The following is a 6,485-nucleotide window of genomic DNA, read 5'->3' on the forward strand; positions in this document are numbered from 1 at the left end:
TATTGTATGATTCCATTTATATGTAATATCTGGAAAAATCAAAATATTAGAAACAATTGGTGGATAAATGGTTGTCACTTGAGTCTGAGGGGTGGGAGGGAGGTACAGAATGACTTCTAATGGGTGCAAGCTTTCTTTTGGAGGTAATAAAAATGTTCTAAATTTCCGGATCCTCCACTCCATCCCCTGCGGTCTGTTCTGTGTGCCATAGACAGCGTGGTCCCAGACATAGCAGTTGGCATTAAGCGGTCTAACGAGCTTTTCTCTACATGTGTCACTAATGGACCCTTTATCATGAGCAGCAACTCTGCTTCTGCAGCAAATGGAAATGACAATAAGAAGTTCAAAGGTGACAGCAGGAGTTTGGGAGTCCCCTCCTGCATGACCCATATCTGCAAGCTGCCCAGCGATGTAACAGAGGGTGAGGTCATCTCCCTGGGGTTGCCCTTTGGGAAAGTCACCAAACTCCTGATGCTGAAGGACAAAAACCAGGCCTTCATTGAGATGAACACCCAGGAGGCGGCCAACACATGGTCAACTATTGCACCTCGGTGACACCTGTGCTGCAGCCAGCCCATCTACATTCAATTCTTCAACCACAAGGAGCTCAAGACTGACAGCTCCCCAAACCAAGTGCGGCCCAGGAGGCACTGCAGGCCCTGAACTCAGTCCAGTGGGGGAACCTGGCCTTGGCCACCTGGACCGCTGCTGTGGATGCTGGGATGGCAATGACTGGGCAGAAACCCGTGCTCAGGATCGTCGTGGAGAACTTCTTCTACCCTGTGATCCTGGACGTGCTGCACCAGATCTTCTTCAAGTTTGGCACAGTCCTGAAGACTATCACATTCACCAAGAACAACCACTTCCAGGCGTTGCTGCAGTATGCCAATCCTGTGAGCGCCCAGCGCGCCAAACTGTTGCTGGATGGGCAGAACATTACAATGCCTGCTTCCCGCTGCGTATGGACTTCTCCAAACTCACCAGCCCAACGTCAAGTACAATAAGGACAAGAGCCACGATTACAGGCACCCAGACCTGCCCTCTGGGGACAGCCAGCCCTCAATGGACCAGACCATGGCCACGGTCTTCGGTGCACCTGGTTTAATCTCAGCCTCTCCATATGCAGGAGCTGGGTTCCCTCCCACCTTTGCAATTCCTCCAGCCACAGGTCTGCCTGTTCCTAACACGCACGGAGCCCTGGCCCCATTGGCCATTTCATCAGCTGCAGCTGCCATGACTGCCCACAAGCCAAATCACCATCCCAGGCCTGGCGGGGTCTGGGAACTCCATCCTGCTGGTCAGCAACCTGAACCCGGAGAGAGTAACACCCCAAAGCCTCTTTATTCTTTTCGGCGTCTATGAGGACGTGCAGCGGGTGAAGATCTTGTTCAACAAGAAGGAAAATGCTCTGGTGCAGATGGCAGATGGCAGCCAGTCCCAGCTGGCCATGAGCCACCTCAACGGGCACAAGCGGCATGGGAAGCCCATCCGCATTAGCTTTTCAAGCACCAAAACGTACAGCTGCCGCCTGAGGGCCAGGAGGACCAGGGCCTCACCAAGGACTATGGCAACTCTCCCCTGCACCCCTTCAAGAAGCCCGGCTCCAAGAACTTCCAGAACATCTTCCTGTCCTCCGCCCCGCTGCATCTCTCCAACATCCTGCCTTCCATCACGGAGGAAGACCTGAAGGTCCTGTTCTCCAGCACAGGGGCATGGTCAAGGGGTTCAAATTCTTCCAGAAGGACCACAAGATGGCGCTGATCCAGATGGGCTCCCTGGAGGGGGCGGTGCAGGCGCTCATCGACCTGCACAACTATGACCTGGGCGAGAACCACCACCTGTGACCTGTGAGTCTCCTTCTCCAAGTCCACCATCTAGGGGCCCAGCCCCCGGCCCGGGTCAGGAGGCACTTCTGTCATTCCAGAGAAAAGCCACTTTAAGAAGCAGCTGAAGTAACCTTAACAGACCAGAGATTTTATTTTATTTTATTTTTAAAGTGAAATCAGTTTACCTGTTTTTTAAAAAATTAAATCTAGCTCACCTTGCTGACCTTGTGGTGACTGATGGCTCAAGCACTCAGGGACTGCAGAAAGGGTCCCCAACCTGCCCAGGGTCAGGCCAGGCCAGACCCAGCACCCTGCCTTGCAGGGCGTGTTGGGCATTCGGCCCTCAGGGGGCCCCCAACCATGACCTGGCCTCCTGGTGCCTTAAACCTCCCTGCCTTGTAGCAGCACGCCCACCCAAGGTGACCCAGGGAGCCAGGGGCTAGGGATCTGCTCCAGGCAAAGGCAAAGCAGACTCCTGCTCTGACGGATCATGTGCCCAGTGCTGGGACAGAGTGGAGACCAGGGCGCCAGCAGTGACTTGAATCATATCAAGTGCTGGGACAGAGTGGAGACCAGGGTGCCAGCAGTGACTTGAATCATATCAAGTGACATGATTCTCCCCATATCCTCCAGCCACCCAGGTCCCTCTTACCTGGCCAGGCCCAGAGGGTACAAACCCAGTCTCCTTGAGCTTTTAGCCTTTTGTTATAACCTTTGTATCATATTCTGATGTGGTTGCAGACATCTGTGCCTAGTCATATTTCCAGTTGACCAAATATCCTAATCTTTTTTCATTTATTTGCAGAAGAAATAGTTTTAAGTACCTTTTTATAGGAAGAGGATCCAGTGGTATGAGTGTGATCTTTCTCTTGGTATTACTTTGTATGCTGTACTTTATATTTTATTCTTTGTAATCAATTAAATCATAAGCAGGACCCTTCCTCCCCGGGGGGCAGGGCCTTGCTGTGCACTGCCCTCCTCAGTGGCCTTACTCAGCCTCCAAGATCTGCCTAGGAAGACCTGCATAGAACTTTTAGGGTTGGTTTGTTTGTTTTTGTTGTTGTTGTTTTGTTGTTTTTTTTTTTTTCCTTTTGCTTCAAATTTTGGACCAAAGTCATGTTTCTGTTCCTGTCTGCTCTGATGCTGGGACTCCAGGCAGTGGGAACCTCCAGGTTCTGACCATCCTCCTACCCTGGGGGACGCCTTGGTCCCACCGGGCCAGCAACAGGGCCGGTCTCCTTGGATCCTCAGTTTCATAGAGTGTGACAAGGGTGTAAATATTTATAATTTTTTATAACTGTTGAGATGTGGAGGGGCACATCAGTTTTTTTATGGTGACACATATATTTTGATAACAGTGATTACAGGCTCAGTATTGTATGTGGAGCGCAGTGGCCATGAGCACATTCCATTGCCTGTCGCTGGGCTTGTAATGCAGATAGAACTCGATTAAAGCAGTTTTATAACAACAACAAAAATGTTCTAAAATTGATTATGATGATTTCACATACTGAATACACTAAAAACCATTGAACATCTTTTAAATAGGTAAATTGAATATTATGTAAATTATATAAAAAAGTCATTTTCTAAAAAAGTGTTTTCTGACTAATTCTCATCAAGTACAATCTAATTCCTTGGATAAGTGCATTCTTTTATTTAATGAATACCTGTTGAATATCTACTAGATACTGCTTCAGGCATTAAACTACTTGTTACTTTTTGCTTTTTTTTATATTATGAAATTATTTTTCTTGGTGTTTATTGTCCTATCTGTACAATGTATAAAGATTTTATTATTCTGACTTATCTTGATCTCCACCATCTATAAGTGGCTATTATTTTTATTAAGTTTAGGTTTTTAGGATCAGGTTATTTATCTAAATTCTATTAGGAATTTTTAACTTTTGTGGCAGTTTATACTCAAGAGAAAATGTTATCATGTGTCATGTTACCCAGTAAGTTTTATGTTTCTTATTGCTACCAGTATATCCATTATGGATTGAATAAAATAATTTCTTTTTTTTAGGTGATTCTGAGCATTGTCCTCCAGTTCTGTATTAGGGTTTAGGGAACTAAGTTCTTCAGGGTTGACATTTCCTACTTTTGACAGACTTGCTAAGTCATGGACACAACCATGAAGGAATGCATTGTTGAAAATGTAGTGTCCAGCAAGAGAGCAGAGAATATTTTGGGATATAGTGAGGGACAAGACTGGAAAGTGTATTGAGGGTTAGATTTTGTGTGAATGCCAACATAAAGATAGGGCTTACTTTAGTAGGCAATGTGATCTTTTAAATTTTTTTTTTAGATATAGATGGACACAATACCTCAATTTAATTAATTTATTTATCTGTTGTGCTGAGGATTGAAACCCAGTGCCTTACACATGCTAGGCAAGCACTCTACCATTGAGCCATAATCCCAGTCCAGCAAATGATCTTGAATTTACTTTTTTACTGAGTCTAAAATTGTAACAAGATCAGTGTAGAAAATTTGGAAAATGCATAAAATTACCAAGAAGGAAAAATGTTAACCATCAGCAGTTATCACTAATAACATTTTGGAGTATAGCTTTCTAGTTTCCTCTGATTCATTTCTTTACATAGTTGAAACTAAATTGCATACACATATTTAAACTTGTTTTATTTAAAACTGACATTATAAAAATAAGTATTTTCCAAGTTGTTAAAAACTTTAGCATATGTTATTTTAATAGTGCCATACATACTATTCTTTAAGGATTGGAATGTAAATTAAGGATTGTTTATTTTGGATATCCTTTTGTTTCCAATTTACTGCATTTATCTTTTATACATATTTCTTTTGGATCTCTGAATGTAAGGTGCAAGCAAGGTGTATGAAGGTATGTAGGTGGTGGAGGCATAGCAAATAGAACAATACTCAAGGGCCAGAGGCTGGAATTTTGGTAGAAAGAGACCTGTTTCAGGAAAATGAGGGGCATGATACACCAATAAAAATATGGAAATAAAATGGCTCTGGCACTGTGTGGATACATGGTGTGGGGATAGAACTGCTGTCTTTATTTGACAAGACATTAGCGAGCTCTGAGGGAGACCTTTTATTGAGTCCTAGGAGCAAAAACCAGGTTTCCATTACTAAGCAAGTGAGCAGGCAGTGAAGCCCAGAAGCATGGAGTGTAACTGTACTTTTGGAAGGTTTGTTGATGAAAATAAGGAGAAAAATGGAATGAGGTAAAAGGGAGGAAACAAGAACAAGTAGCAATTTTATTTTATGTGTTTATTTTTAAAGATAGAGACTGGAACATTGTTAGGGCCAAGGTATAGCATAAGAGCAAATAGGAAGATGGGATTGTGGCTCAGCGGTAGCTCACTTGCCTGGAATGTGTGAGGCACTTGGTTTGAGTCTCAGTATTGCATATAGATAAATAAATAAAGGACTATTAACAACTAAAAAAACAAAAAAGAGAGAGAGAGAAAATAGGGATGTGAGTATTAAAAACAAACTGAAAATTGGAAGTCCATCTGCTGTTTTACATTTTTTTTCCTTTTTGTCTTAACCCTGGTAATTAGTTTCAGAAGAAATTTTTAGACTCTTCCTAATCATTTGGTATTTCATGCATTGTGGCTTAGAATCTGACTTACACTCAAGACCTATTTTAGCCTGATGAAATGAGGAACTACACATAATGTTGATTTTAGACTTTGCATGTTTGTTTTTGTTTCATATGAGTCATCAGTAACATAGCATTAGAATAAGCTCATTTAGTAACATTCTCTCTCTAGTTAAAATTTTATATATTTCCTTGTCCACAGACTGCAACCACATTTCAATAGCAGTTTCTGGGAATTCTCTAATGCTGATGTCTGAGCAAATTATTAACATTTTATCTTCTATTGTTAATCTTTTTTGACCTGTTCAGGTTCCCAGTAAGTTTTATATTTTTAAAATATCACTCTATGTCTCATCTGTGCATTTTGGTTATTCCTTATTGTTAATAAATGACATCTAGCAAGCTCACCTGACAATATTTCTTGGACTGTTCTGTGAACATTGCAATTTTCATGTACAAGATATGAACAACTTCAGATATATTTGCCCCAGAAAACTCATTAAAAATATTGTTCATAGAGCTTGCAAAATAGGTAATTGGTTCTAAAATTTTGTTTTAGAGTAAAGTAATAAAGAATCTTTTTTCAAGCAAGTGTAAATGAGCCACTATAAATGACACTTGCAATTTCTACTAATGGAAAAATAATCAACAAGCTAGTAATACAGATAATATGTATTTGCAATTAAATAAGTTGAGAATTGTAAATTTATTATACTAATAATTTGTCAGGCTTCCTTCAGCAACTGGGAACTCAGTAACAACTGCAATATCAGCACTTAGCATTTCTTCACTTGAGAAAACTAATATATCAGCTGGTAACAAGTCAAAATGAATTTGAAAACTGTTTTTGCTTCTCTAACTTATATAAAACCTAGCGGCCATATAACTCTCTGCTGTATTATATTGCCTTCAAAGAAACATCTGTTTAGCATTAGAAATAATTAAGATGTTTTAAATATTTTTCTGTAGTTTCTCTAACTCACCTACCTTATTGACTCTTAGGTTTCCTCGATGTGAGGAGTGGTGTAAAACAGGTCAAGTGATGCATAAATATGAAGATTATT

General features: G+C 41.6%; 1 pseudogene; it reads left to right on the plus strand.

Moving 5' to 3' along the window:
- Positions 1-213: 213 nt before the first annotated feature.
- Positions 214-1,878, plus strand: LOC113177895 (polypyrimidine tract-binding protein 1 pseudogene; annotated as a pseudogene).
- The last annotated feature ends 4,607 nt before the right edge of the window (positions 1,879-6,485 follow it).

This window comes from Urocitellus parryii, chromosome 11, assembly GCF_045843805.1.
Source record: "Urocitellus parryii isolate mUroPar1 chromosome 11, mUroPar1.hap1, whole genome shotgun sequence".
In the NCBI taxonomy this organism is placed as follows: Eukaryota; Metazoa; Chordata; class Mammalia; order Rodentia; family Sciuridae; genus Urocitellus; species Urocitellus parryii.